Genomic DNA, 13,880 nt, shown 5'->3' with positions numbered 1-13,880 from the left:
AAAATAATTTTGCTAAAGAATCAGTCATTGATCTAACTATAGATTTAAGTGGTTGGGGTGGGGTTAGGGGATTTCCATAAAGAAAGAGCATATCAGAAAATCCCAAAATTAAAGATGTCCTTAGGCAGATCTGACTTCAGATAACCCAGCACACAGTACAATCCAGTATCTGAAATCAGGGCACCAGCTGTTGTTAATAAAACTGTTGTGTATAACAACATTGTGACCATTATTTCCCACGTCTAACAGCAATCTTTATCATGTGACCAGAAGCTGAAGTTCCTGAAGAAGAAATGTATTTTTTCAATTTGACTGAAATTAGGAGTTGTTCCAGAGCCAAATGCACACTAACTAGACTGCTGTTCCAACACAGGAGGCTGGTTACTGCTTGACACTGTGCCAAAAGTAAGTGGTTGTGCAGGCCGAGAACCAGTTGAGAATAATGCTATTGAAGATATACACCAAAAGCCTGGGGATTAGGCTGGCTGGCACCAAATGCTGGACTGGCAGTTGTTGTTGAAGGTCCAGTGCCAAATACAAAGGAGGATCCTGCAGTGCTAGATGTGGTTGTAGCTCCAAAGTTGAAACCAGAGGTTGAAGTATTACTCATGGCTCCTGAACCTAAGACAAACAGCTGTACCAGTGCTAGAGGTGGTTGCTTCTTTGCTGTCTTGACAAAATAGCAAAGACTGAGATGTGCTGGATTCAGCAGTTACCAAAGGCAGAGCTGCTCACAGGATTGCTGGTCTGTCCAAACACAAAAGTGGCCACAGGTTAATTGGAGGAAGGGGTGGAATTACCAAATATGCCACTACCTGCTGAAGTGGCTTGTGTACTTAAACCAGAGGAACTGTTGTTCAAGAAATTGAAAACTGGCTTTGTTATTCCTTGATCAGCTGTAGTACTGGTTTGAGCTCCAAAAACAAAAGTGGCCTTTGTTGACTTTTCAGATTCCTTCTCAGATGGTTTTGCCATATTGAAACTAAATGTTGACTTTTAAGAACTCTCATCTTTGCTATGCTTTGAATTCCCAAAGGAAAACACTGGCTGACACTTTTTCTCTTCATTATCAGTTTTCTTCCCAAACACAAGAGAAGTAGAAGTGACAGGCTCTTGCTGTATCTCCTATGTCCTTTCCCAAAGCAAACACTGAGGCAGGTGGCAGAGAGGGAGACTCCATATTGCCAAAAGTGAACCCTCCTTTGGCTGTAGGCATTTCCTCCATTTTTGTTTCTGATGTCTCACATGTGAAAGGAGCCACTGAAACACTTTTGGCTTCTATGGTTCCAACGCTGAAGCTGCTCTTGGTCTCAGAGGTCACTACAGTATTAGCAGCATCTGGATCATGGTTAATAACACCTGTGCCAAAGCTAACACCTGCAGATGAAGCTTTCGGGAGATTCTCTTTCATTTTCTGCTGCCCAACATTAGACACCCCAAATTGAAATGGAGCTAAAGGGGTTGGATTGCTTAAGCTAAAAGAAAGTCCAAACTTCATCCAGTTTCTTCTTATGGCTTGTACTATTCACTGCAATGATATCTTGAGCTGAAGTACTTATAATTGGTTCTGAATCTTTTTTCATTTTTTCAGGTTTAGAATCAGATGAAACTCCAAACTTAAAATCTCCTATGGATTTAGAAAATTGGAGGTTTCCATTCACAGCATTTATGGACCAAGAATCTGATGACACACCAATTTTGAAGCCTCCCTGATCTCCAAATTTAAAGTTTCCAGCATTTGTTAAAGTCTGAGAGGGCCCAGAAGAGGGTGATGGGTTTCCAAATTTGAAAGATGCTGCTACTGGGTTTGAAGATGAGGAAGAGGTGCCAAAGCCTTTAAACTCAGATTTTGTGCCTGTTGTGCCTGGCTTTGCACTTTCACATGCTGCACATTTGGCAGAATCTGCTCTATTCTGTACCAGGCATACTTCACAGCCCCAGCTTCCCTTGGGATTCTTCAACTTCTCCAATCCTAGATTGCTTCCAGAAGAAAGACAGACAGATATAGTGCTTCTACTTGAAGCAGGTACTGAGCTCTCTGTTTTCTCGGACATACGGGACATGCATTTATTGTCTTCTGCATTATTAGAAATGCAGCATATTGGACACTCCCAAGATCCTATTGACATTTTGAACTCATCTACAAATGCTAAGTTATCTGTGGTCACAGTGCAGCTAGAAGATGAAGCAGTCATAGTTATGGCACTTTGTGAAACCACTGGCAATATAAGGACCACTTGACACCAGTTCCAGGTTTGGCTGTTTCGCAAGTTATACATTTTATTGCTTCAGGTTTATTTCACACTAAACAGGTATCACAATTCCAAGTTCCTACTTCTGGTTTAAATTTGTCTCCAAAGCCTGTCCCTGATGCAGAAACAGTTGGTTTGCCATTTTTACTTGGTGTCCCAATTCCAGTCTGTTTAACAGTATCTTTTGGTGGCTTGACAGGCTATGCACTTATCATCAGTAACTTTGTTCTGGAATAGACATACATCACACTGCCTTGATGATCTATCTTTTAAACTTTCCTCAAGTCCAATTACACTACTGGAAACACTACTTACAGCTGCTCTTGAATAAACCATGGGGCTTGTCATGGTAGGCTGAGCAGCAAAAGCAAGGTTTTCAGAACATCTAGGATTCTTCCTTCTCTCAGAGTTTTTGCAGGTCTAGAACAGCCATTATCATCTTCATCCAGCTTCTTTTTATGGCTTGTACTATTCACTGCAGTGATATCTTGAGCTGAAGTACTTATAATTGGTTCTGAAGTACTGCTGGTGTTGGGCAGTTCTGCTGTTTTGGCAACAGGCACACTAAATGTAAATCCAATAGATGATAGAGGTAGTACATCTACCTCAGTAGATTTTACAATGGGAGAAGAAAATCTAAACATGGGTCTTCCAGTACTGCTCAGAATGGTCATTTGCACCTTATTTGTTAATGATTGTGAAGGACTAATGGGTGATGGGAAGGAAGTTGTGATCACAGAGGAGCTAAAACTGAAGGCAGGCAGTGAAGAATTGGTGATTTGTAGAGAGATTTTTGATAATACTGGCACTTCCATTTCCTCCTCCACTGGTAGTTTAGAGGCAATGAAGTGTGTTCTCTCTCATCTAATTTTGCTGCCTCTCCTACCTACTCCAGAAGATAATCCATTGGGTGCAGGCAGACTGAAATTTGGATATGGAAAACCACAATCTTGTCCTCTATTTTGTCCTGCTGTCACATTATTTTCATATCAAGTACTGTGCTTTATAATTATTCTTTGATAACTCTTCCTCAACTCATGAAATGGGGTCAGAGATGGTTTAAAATAAATATTTTGATTTGTTGCTACGGAAACTGGCTTTGGGGTCATGAGTCTCTGAACAGGGGGATACTGAGAGTCCACCTTATCACTTCTGGCCCAAAAATCTGTGACATCTATCCAACTCCTATCAAGAGGAGAATGCACAGAAGAAACAACAGAAGGAATTCTTTTTGCATCCACTAGAGGGCTTGACATCTCTAAAGACTGTAATATTCACTGAGCTGCTGAAGTAGTCACACCATAGGATTGTGCATTGAATTGCTTAGCTTTCCTCTGTCTTCTCACTGGTGCCTGATAAGGTGTACTTTGTATTTTAGGCTGTCTTACAGAAGCTGCTGCACCACCATATGTTGTGTCTCCAGGATAAAAAGGAGAATTTCCAAGCTGATTTGTTTTCAAGATCAAAGAATTCCCAAGTGAAGGGGAAAGTGTTCCAAAGGGAGACAAGTTGAATACTGGTGTTTTTGAGCTGGTGGCAGTGTGCTGAGTGAATAAGAATGCTCAGCCTCTGGGGACCACAGAGGTGATACTTTGAAAGTATCTTTGAAGTATTCTTTGAAACAGCTACAGCTTTATCAGAAGCTCTTGAAGAAAAACCACTAGTAGTTGAGATGTTATCATCATCATGCTGAGAGGTGGAGTCTATAATTTCCTTTACAAGGGAAAATCCAGAACTGCCAATTGGGAATGCTGATGATGTAGACAGCTGACAGTGCAATGCAGGGGATTCCAATGTGGAGAAATTCAGGTGGCTCTAATGAAGAGAAGGCCTGGTTAATTCATCTGCATAATTTGAAGCAGTGCTAGTTGTTGAGGGGGTCTTCTATATTATTGACTGTTGGCTGATGAGTGATCCTCCCAATATTATTATTATAGCTCTCCTCACTGACATTCATGAGATGGTCATCTTCTCTATTTTCCTGCCAATGTGGTACCTGCTTTGTGTCTGTTGAGCAGCTGCATATATCTTCATTCTTATTGAAATATCTCTGTAGCCATCCTGGCACAATATTCTTAACAGATTCTATAACCCTGCTAAGAATGCACTACTGGTGCTGCCATCCCTGCAAGTAGGGCTTAATTAGCCTCTGGTGGCAATGCCTAGTCCAGGTCTTGCTGCCAACCCCCATTCCTGCAGCTCCAGAGGCCATGGCAGAGGCTCCACCACTTCCCACACTGGAGTGGGTAAAGGGGGTGGGAGAGGCAGTGGCCTTAGAGCCCCCACCTGTCCCAATGTCTGCCCTCACTGCCCAAACAGTGGGGCACAGACACAGCAGGGACCCCGAGGTTGCAAGGAGGAGAGGAGTTAGGATGCCCGCTAGGGGAATGGGCAATGGTGGCAGCAACAGAGACTGAGGAGCTGACTGTTCCAGCAGCCTCCCACAGATTCCACCTCGGTGTATGTCGTGGTCTCCATGGAGATCTCTCATGGAGGAGAATGCCAATGGCTCCAGCATTGCTGAGGCCCAGCTCGAACCCAGGTGGTCACATTAGCCATCGCTGCTGCAGCTGAGGCCACAGGCGCTGCCAGCCCACCCCTCCCCTCTATGCACAGCACCCGCCCCACTGCCACCATCCTCCCTGCAGTCGCTGTCCCTACCAAGGCCGCCGCCACGGTTGCGAGCCCGAAAGTCATCAGTACTCAGGTCCAAGGGCTGTGCATCGTCAGCTGTGACTGGGTTGTCAATTTTTTTTGTTTTTTTTAAATTGATATATATTCACATACCATACAGTCATCCAAACTGTTCACAGTATCATCATATAATTGTGCATTCATCACCACAATCAATTTTTGAACATTTTCAATACTCCAAAAAAAGAGAATAAAAAGAAAAGTAAAAACACCCAAAACATCCCATATCCCCCATTCGCCTTATTATTCATTTGCTTTTAGTCCACATTTTTCTACTCATCAGTCCATACACAGGATAAAGGGCGTGTGAGCCACAAGGTTTTCACATTCACATGGTCACACTGCTTAAGCAATATAGTTATACAGTCATCTTCAAGAATTAAGGCTACTGGATTGCATTTCAGCAGTGTCAAGTACTTCCCTCCAGCTGTTCCATCCAGTTCAACAAAAACCAGAAAGGCATATCTATATAATGCATAGGAAAACCTCTAGAATAACTTCCCAACTCCACCTGAAATCTTTCAGACACCAAAACCTTACCTTGCCCCACTTCTCTTCCCCACCCTGGTAAAAAGTCCCCCTCAATCTGACAATGCCAGCTCCAGGCTCATCTTTGGGAGCCATGTACCATGAAGCCAGGGAGACCCACAACCCAAGGACTCATGCTCTATGCAGGTTTGGGGATCCACTGTACCAAACTCCATTGACCCCTACCTTGGCAAGTGGACCACAGTGATGATTTGGGTCTCCTGGAATTAGTGTCATTTCAAACCCAGTTTCCTATAATCCCCCAAAGTGTGATTATTTCCTTTAACACATTGCACATTCACCATGGTAAAGGCCATAGGCCCTTTGGGAGAAAGACCACCAGTATAAATTTTAACAGTATATTGGGGTACTTCCTCAAGGAGTGCATCCTTCACTTCATTCAAAGGTTTCTGGCTCTGTAAATGAGCTCAAATCTGGGAATTTATTGAGGAATCATGAATCTCTGTTTTGGTGATCCAAGTTAGACTTCTATTCTCTTGACCAAGAACCCTTCCTCTTAAATAGATCATTTAAGAATTTAGTAGATACTCATCTACTAAATTTAGTAGATACCTATCTACTTATCTTCTAGAGGTGTCATGAAAAACTAGCCAATGAGAACTAGAGTTCTCTGTGTATCAGACAATTCTGATGACTGCTTTGAATTCTGTTGCCTATTACAGTAATCACACCCAACTTGTCCTTGATGATTAAGTACTGTCATTTGGCACCTGTCTTCCCAGGTGTGCTGGTTTGAATCTTTTATGTACTCCAGAAAAGATGACATTCTTTTAATCCATTCTTGTTGGGGCAGTCCTATTGTGGGTGGGACCTTTCTGTTAGGTTATTTCAATTGAGATGTTATACAGCCCATTGAAGGTGAGTCTTAATCCTTTACTGGAGTCTTCTGTGAAGAGGATAAAAGACGGTTAAAGCCCAGAGAGTTAGAGAGAGATGCCCCAGGAGAAATAAGCAAGGATTCACAGGGGCTGAGAGAGAGCCATTGAAACCAGAACCCAGGAAAGAAGGACCAGCAGATGTCACCAAGTTTCATCACATGTGTCAGAGGAACCCTGGATGCCATCAACCTTTCTTCAGAGAAGGTATCCTCTTGTTGATGACTTAATTAGTACATTTTCATGGCCTTAGAATTGTAATTTTTAATCTAATAAATCCCCATTGTTAAAAGCCAGCCCATTTCTTATATATTGCATTTTGGGAGCTTTAGCAAACCAAAACAGATTTTAATGCTAGAGAAGTGGGGGGGGGGGGGGTGGCTGCTGCAGTTTGCAAATACCAAAAATGCTGGAATGGCATTATAAATTGATAAGAGGAAAATTCTGGAAGAATTGTGAGATGCTTGACAGAAAAGGCTGAGATTACTTGGAAGAGACTGTTGATAGATATATGGACACTAAGTATACTTCCAATGAGACCTTAGAAATGAATGTGTCATTGCCAACTGGAATAAAGGTGATCCTTGTTTTAAAGTGGCAGAGAATTTGGCAAAATTGAGTACTAGTGTTGGTTGGAAGGCAGAATATGAAAGCAATGAGCTCAGATGTCTAGCTGAGGAAATTTCCAGTGTAAACATGAAAAGTATGGCCTGGAATCTCCTTGCAGCTTACAGTAAAATGTGAGAGAAAAAGAAAAAGCTGAGAACTGAACTCTTGGGTATAATGAAAACAGAAATTGATGGTTTCGGAAAATTATGAGCTTCCAGAAAGTGAGTTCCCAGAGAAAAGAGCCCCATGTGAGGATTTAGTCAGTCAACCATCTTAGTATGAATCAGGATTGGAGATGAAGTTATCCAGAGAGGATTTGTGGAAAGGTTTATTGTCTGATGGTTGAAACCCCTGTGAGCTGCATGCCAAAAGAATGAGTTTTTTGTGAGATCTGTATGAGTGGAGCCTGCCAGGACTAAAGAGGCCAGAAAAAGGATTGATTTAAGGAAAAATGACTTCAAATTTAGAACCAAGGAAGCTAAGTTCTGGAGACAAGAAAACATGAACAGAAGGGGGCATGACACCTTGTCATTCCCCCCTACAAAAGACCAAATATTGCATGACTCTTTTCTTATAAAAAGTCTGGGATAGGCAAACTGATAGAACATAAAGTAGATTAATGGATGCCAATGGCTGAGGTGGGGTTTGGGCAGTGGTGTTTGTGAGATTGGGATGAAATGGGGTGTGACTGACAATAGGTATGGGGTTTCATTTTGAAATGATGAAAATGTTGTATAAATGGTAGAGCTAATGGTTGCACAGCTCTGTGAATATGTTAAAAAACATTAAAATGCATATATTAAATTGGTGAATACTATAATATGTGAATATATTAATTAAGTGGCTGTTTTAAAAATGAACTGAAGCCAATGTTGCAAAATACAAAATTATTTTATTAAAGTGGTTAGTATATTGTATTCTAGTCTATTATTCTGTTTCATAATATTTCATGAATATTAATTGCATTCCATAATAAAATTAAGTACCTATTCAACAGAAAAAATAAAGCATTGGGTTTCACGTCAGGATGTCTTGTGATCTCCAGACAGCCTGATTTTGCCTCAATTCAGAAGCCCCATGTGTGGATTTTGGTAGAAAGAGCACTAAGATAGTATATGATCTAGCTCACCTCCTTTGGTCCTGATGACATTGGTATGGTTCCAGTGTCATAATTTGGTTTTTGCCATTTACACCTTAGAGGGTCTCTTTCTGAATTTGATGAAGAAGGACCCAAAGTTGGTTGGTTCCATGTTAAAAGATTGTAAGAGGTTGGGACAATCTACCATGCCTAATAACTTTATTTATATTCATTAAGAACATTATGATCCTATTATCTTCACCTTTGGGCTTTGTCTCTGTGCCTACCATCAGAGAAGTTTTGAAATCCCCCCTAAATTTATACAAATGCACCAAAATCATGTTCTTTGAAATGAAATAATTCAAAGACATTGCAAGTAATGACTATGGAATGGATGGTGGAATAAGTCCATCAGAAGATTGGGCTGAGACAGGAAAATGAGAGCTCTCATACCTCAGTTTTAATCAATACAGTTTAATAAAATGGGCTCTATGGGATTTCAGGCCTTAGAATTCAGTAAAGTGGCTTATCAAGGCTCCTCTAGATGATCAACTGGGATGTGTTAGGATGGTGGTGATCCTTGACAACCTGCTTGGAGTGAGGGTTCTCTCAAGGCATACGGTGCCCCCAAGTGGGGATATTCCAGTTTCCCTTCTGGCCAATGCAGATCTCCAGCAACGCACTTTATGAGGTTGCAGGAACGTTAGAATGCCCCATTTTCTGGACTTCATATGCAGACACCTGATACAGTCTTCCTCTGGGATGAGCCTTCTTAAGATTTAAGCCCAGTGTAACAGTCTACTGATAACCAGGCCTTGGGCATGAGGAGCCATTTCTCAGTTACTTGGCAACAATTCAGGGAAGGTAGCCTGGCCAAGCCACCAGCAACATACACACAGGGTCATCTCTAAGCACTATACCACACTGTCTGGTTACCTATAACAAGCCATGTAATTCTGAAGAATTACACATGCACACACAAAGAGCCAGACAGATGGAGGGATTCTATGCTGATCACTGGCGAAGTACTGTGTTTTTATTCATGGTGCCAGGTCTTGCTCATATTGTCAGTTAGGGGTTCCATAGGATGCTGCCATTTCCTTGATAGGTTATGTATGTAGTAGTCAAGGATGTGGGCTCCAGTACTAACAACACTTTGGGCCAATCGGGCTGTCCTGAATGTTATTATATAACCTCAACAAAGTCACTTGACATCCCTATGCCCCTGTTTCCTAATATTGAACAACTAGGGAGTATATAGCCAGTATTAAGTATTTGGTATGTATAAGCATCTGTGATGGTTAGGTTCATGTGTCAACTTGGCCAGGTGATGGTACCCAGGTGTCCTGTCAAGCAAGCACTGGCCTAACCTTTACTGCAAGAATATTTGTGGCTGCTTAATAAATCAGAAGGCTGGTTTGCTAAATCATCAGTCAATTGGTTGCAGCTGTGACTGATTATATCCACAAAGGGCATGTCTTCCACAATGAGAGAATGCAATCAGCTGGATTTAATCCAATCAGCTGAAGACTTTCAAGTGAGACAGATAGAGGACCTTCTCTTCTTTGGCTAGCCAGCAAAACATTTCCTAAGAAGTTCATTGAACACTCTCATTGGAGTTGACAGTTCACTGCCTGAGGGGTTCATCAAACACCTTCATTGGAGTTGCCAGTTTGCTGCCTGCCCTATGGAATTTGAACTCATGCATCCACACAGTTGTATAAGACACTTATAAAATCTTTTGTTTAGATATCTCTTGTTGATTCTGTTTCCCAAGAGAACCCTAACTAATACAACTTGGTACCGGGGGTGGTTCTTTTTTTTTTTTTTTCATTTTTATTGAGATAGTTCAGATACCATACAATTATCCAGAGATCCAAAGTGTACAATCACTTGCCCCTGGGTACCCTCATACAGCTGTGCATCCATCACACTTAATTTTTGTTCAATTTTTAGAAACTTTTCATTACTCCAGACAAGAAATAAAGTGAAAGATGAAAAAAGAAAAAAAGAAAAGGAAACTCTAAACCTCCCCTATCCCTAACCAACCCCCCTCAATGTTGACTCCTAGTATTGATATAGTACGCTTGTTACTGTTTATGAAAAAATGTTGAAATACTACTAACTGTAGTATATAGTTTGCAATAGGTATATAGTTCTTCCCTATATGCCCCTCTATTATTAACTTCTAATTGTATTGTCATACATTTGTTCTGGTTCATGAAGTGATTTCTAGTATTTGTACAGTTGATCATGGACATTGCCCACCATAGGATTCAGTTTTAAACATTCCCATCTTTTGACCTCCAACTTTCCTTCTGGTGACATATATGACTCTGAGCTTCCCCTTTCCACCTCATTCACACACCATTCGGCGCTGTTAGTTATTCTCACATCTTGCTACCAACACCCCTGTTCATTTCCAAACATTTAAGTTCATCCTAATTGAACATTCTGCTCATACTAAGCAAGAGCATCTACATTTCTTCCACAAGGCAGGAGGGAGAGTCAAAGAAGGTAAAGAGGCAAAAGAAAGAGGAAACAAAAAAAATGACAGCTAGGAAGCAGGAAAAGGAAAAATAACCTTAAATCAAAGTAGAATAAAGAATCAGACAATACCACCAATGTCAAGTGTCTAACATGCCTCCCCTATCCCCCTCTCTTATCTGCATTCACCTTGGTATATCACCTGTGTTACATTAAAGGAAGCATAATACAATGATTCTGTTAGTTACAGTCTCTAGTTTATGCTGATTGCATCCCTCCCCCAATGCCTCCCCATTTTTAACACCTTGCAAGGTTGACATTTGCTTGTTCTCCCTCGTAAAAGAACATATTTGTACATTTTGTCACAATTGTTGAATACTCTAGATTTCACCAAGTTACACAGTCCCAGTCGTTATCTTTCCTCCTTTCTTGTGGTGTCTCACATGCTCCCCATCTTTCTCTCTCAACCGTATTCATAGTTACCTTTGTTCAGTGTACTTACATTGTTGTGCTAACATCTCCCAAAATTGTGTTCCAAACCACACACTCCTGTCTTCTATCACCCTGTAGTGCTCCCTTTAGTATTTCCTGCAGGGCAGGTATCTTGTTCACAAAGTCTCTCATTGTCTGTTTGTCAGAAAATATTTTGAGCTCTCCCTCGTATTTGAAGGACAGCTTTGCTGGATACAGGATTCTTGGTTGGCGGTTTTTCTCTTTCAGTATCTTAAATATATCACACCACTTCCTTCTTGCCTCCATGGTTTCTGCTGAGAGATCCGCACATAGTCTTATTAAGCTTCCTTTGTATGTAATGGATTGCTTTTCTCTTGCTGCTTTCAGGAGTCTCTCTTTGTCTTTGACATTTGATAATCTGATTATTAAGTGTCTTGGCGTAGGCCTCTTCATATCTCTTCTGTTTGGAGTACGCTGCGCTTCTTGGATCTGTAATTTTATGTCTTTCATAAGAGATGGGAAATTTTCATTAATTATTTCCTCTATTATTGCTTCTGCCCCCTTTCCCTTCTCTTCTCCTTCTGGGACACCAATGATACGTACATTATTGTACTTTGTTTCATCCTTGAGTTCCCAGAGACGTTGCTCATATTTTTTCATTCTTTTCTCCATCTGCTCCTTTGCATGTAGGCTTTCAGATGTTTTGTTCTCCAGTTCCTGAGTGTTTTCTTCTGCCTCTTGAGATCTGCTGTTGTATGTTTCCATTGTGTCTTTCATCTCTTGTGTTGTGCCTTTCATTTCCATAGATTCTACTAGTAGGTTTTTTGAACTTTTGATTTCTGCCATATACATGTCCAGTGCTTCCTTTACAGCCTCTATCTCTTTTGCAATATCTTCTCTAAACTTTTTGAATTGATTTAGCATTAGTTGTTTAAATTCCTGTGTCTCAGTTGAAGTGTACGTTTGTTCCTTTGACTGGGCCATAACTTTGTTTTTCTTAGTGTAGGTTGTAATTTTCTGTTGTCTAGGCATGGTTTCCTTGGTTTTCCAAATCAGGTTTTCCCAGACCAGAACAGGCTCAGGTCCCAGAGGGAAGAAATATTCAGTATCTGGTTTCCCTGAGGGTGTGTCTTAGAAAATTGCTCCACCCTGTGATGCCTCAGGTCACTGTGCTTTTCTGAGCAGCAGGTGATGCCTGTTAGCCTATAATTCTTGACTGGTGTGAGGAGGTGTGGCCGTGTTCCCCCAGGCTCTGGGGTCTGATTCTGAATGGAAAGGGCCCCACCCCTTTCCTCCTAGAGAAGACAGACCCCTCAGGTGGAGGTCATTAGCATTTCAATGGTCTCGCTCTCTGCTTGTGGTGTCTCCACCCTTCCCCGAGTCACAGCCCTGGAAACTGAATATGACTGGGGCTTTCTCCACTGAGCCGAAAAAGAAACAGATAGTTCCCTTCAGACCCAGTCCAAGGCAACCCTCCGGCTCTCCCAGGTCAGTTGTCACCCAAAGCCTCTGTCTGTTTTTTGGGGCTGCGTACCTGTAGTGAGCAGTTCACACTCTCTACTTAAAACCCCAGTTGGAGCTCAGCTGAGCTATATTCACGTGCTGGGAGAGAGCTTCTCTGTGGCACCACGCGGCTCCGCAGCTTGGGCTATGGGGGAGGGGGTCTCCTGACCTGGTTCTGCAGGTTTTACTTACAGATTTTATGCTGTGTTCTCGGGCATTCCTCCCAATTCAGGTTGGTGTATGATGAATGGATGGTCTCGTTTGTCCCCCCGCAGTTATTCTGGATTATTTACTAGTTGTTTCTGGTTTTTTGTAGTTGTTCCAGGGGGACTACTTAGCTTCCACTCCTCTCTATGCCGCCATCTCGCCCGGGGGTGGTTCTTGAAGAACAGAATCTTAAAATTGGATTTTACAATTGGTTTCCTACTCTGATTAGAATCAAAGGCACTAATGACTCCATTTCCAATAATCAAGATATCAGTGACAGTCCATGGCATGAGTTGGCAAAGGACACATGCAAAATATCATTGTTTGATTCTCCTAATCATATGACAGTGTTTTTGACACCTTAACAGAGTTTTGCAGAGTTAAGAGGTATAATGATGTGGCTGGTTGCTCTCAGATATGCTGGATAAAGTTATAAGAGAAAGGGATGAGCTAAAGGTTTCAGATTTGAAACTTAAGTGCCATATGACAGATGTAAAGGTTTCTATGTGTGCCCTGAAAGAAAATCTTATTTCTTATGGCTACAGACTTGAGATTTCTGAAAAACAGACCCAGAGTCTCATTGTGTGAGTAGCAAATTTACAACATAAACTAAAATCTCAACCTTGAAGGTTGTCTGCTGTTAAAGTAAAGGCATTGATTGGAAAAGAATGGGATCCTGAAACTTGGGATGGGGACATATGGATTGATAATAATGACAGTGAGGACATTGGAACCCTTGATACTGCTGAGTCTTTGTTAGATATACATGTAGTGATCTGTCCTGAAGAAACAGACTGCCCCCACCTCCAGCCTGCTTTAAGGAAACAGCTTCCCGACCTCCAGTCTGCTGGGAGGAGACTTCCATACAATCTCCACCTAAAGAGATTAATCCTTCAGTACTTGCTAAACCTGTAATTACCTCCCCTCAAGAAGCAGCCCTCACTCCTCTGTCTGAAGAGATTAATCTTTTTTCATGAGATAAAACTGCCATGGAATGTCCTGAAGCAAATGGCTTGAGGGATACTTCTAATTCTTTTCATGACCCAACCCCTTCACCAGTCTTTGCTTCAAGACCTATAACTGAAGTCCCAACAGGCCCCAAAGGGTGAGGTACAAAATGTGACCCATGAGGAAGTATGCTATACTCCAAAAGAACTGTATGATTTTTCCAAT

The 13,880-nt window shown here is 41.6% G+C and overlaps 1 pseudogene; it reads right to left on the bottom strand.

Moving 5' to 3' along the window:
* Positions 1-242: 242 nt before the first annotated feature.
* LOC119545110 lies at positions 243-4,464 on the bottom strand (annotated as a pseudogene).
* Between the last annotated feature and the right edge of the window lie 9,416 nt (positions 4,465-13,880).

Source organism: Choloepus didactylus, chromosome 10, assembly GCF_015220235.1.
Source record: "Choloepus didactylus isolate mChoDid1 chromosome 10, mChoDid1.pri, whole genome shotgun sequence".
NCBI classification, from domain to species: Eukaryota; Metazoa; Chordata; class Mammalia; order Pilosa; family Megalonychidae; genus Choloepus; species Choloepus didactylus.
Note: the sequence above shows the minus strand (reverse complement) of the source record. Positions and strands in the feature narration are given on the sequence as shown.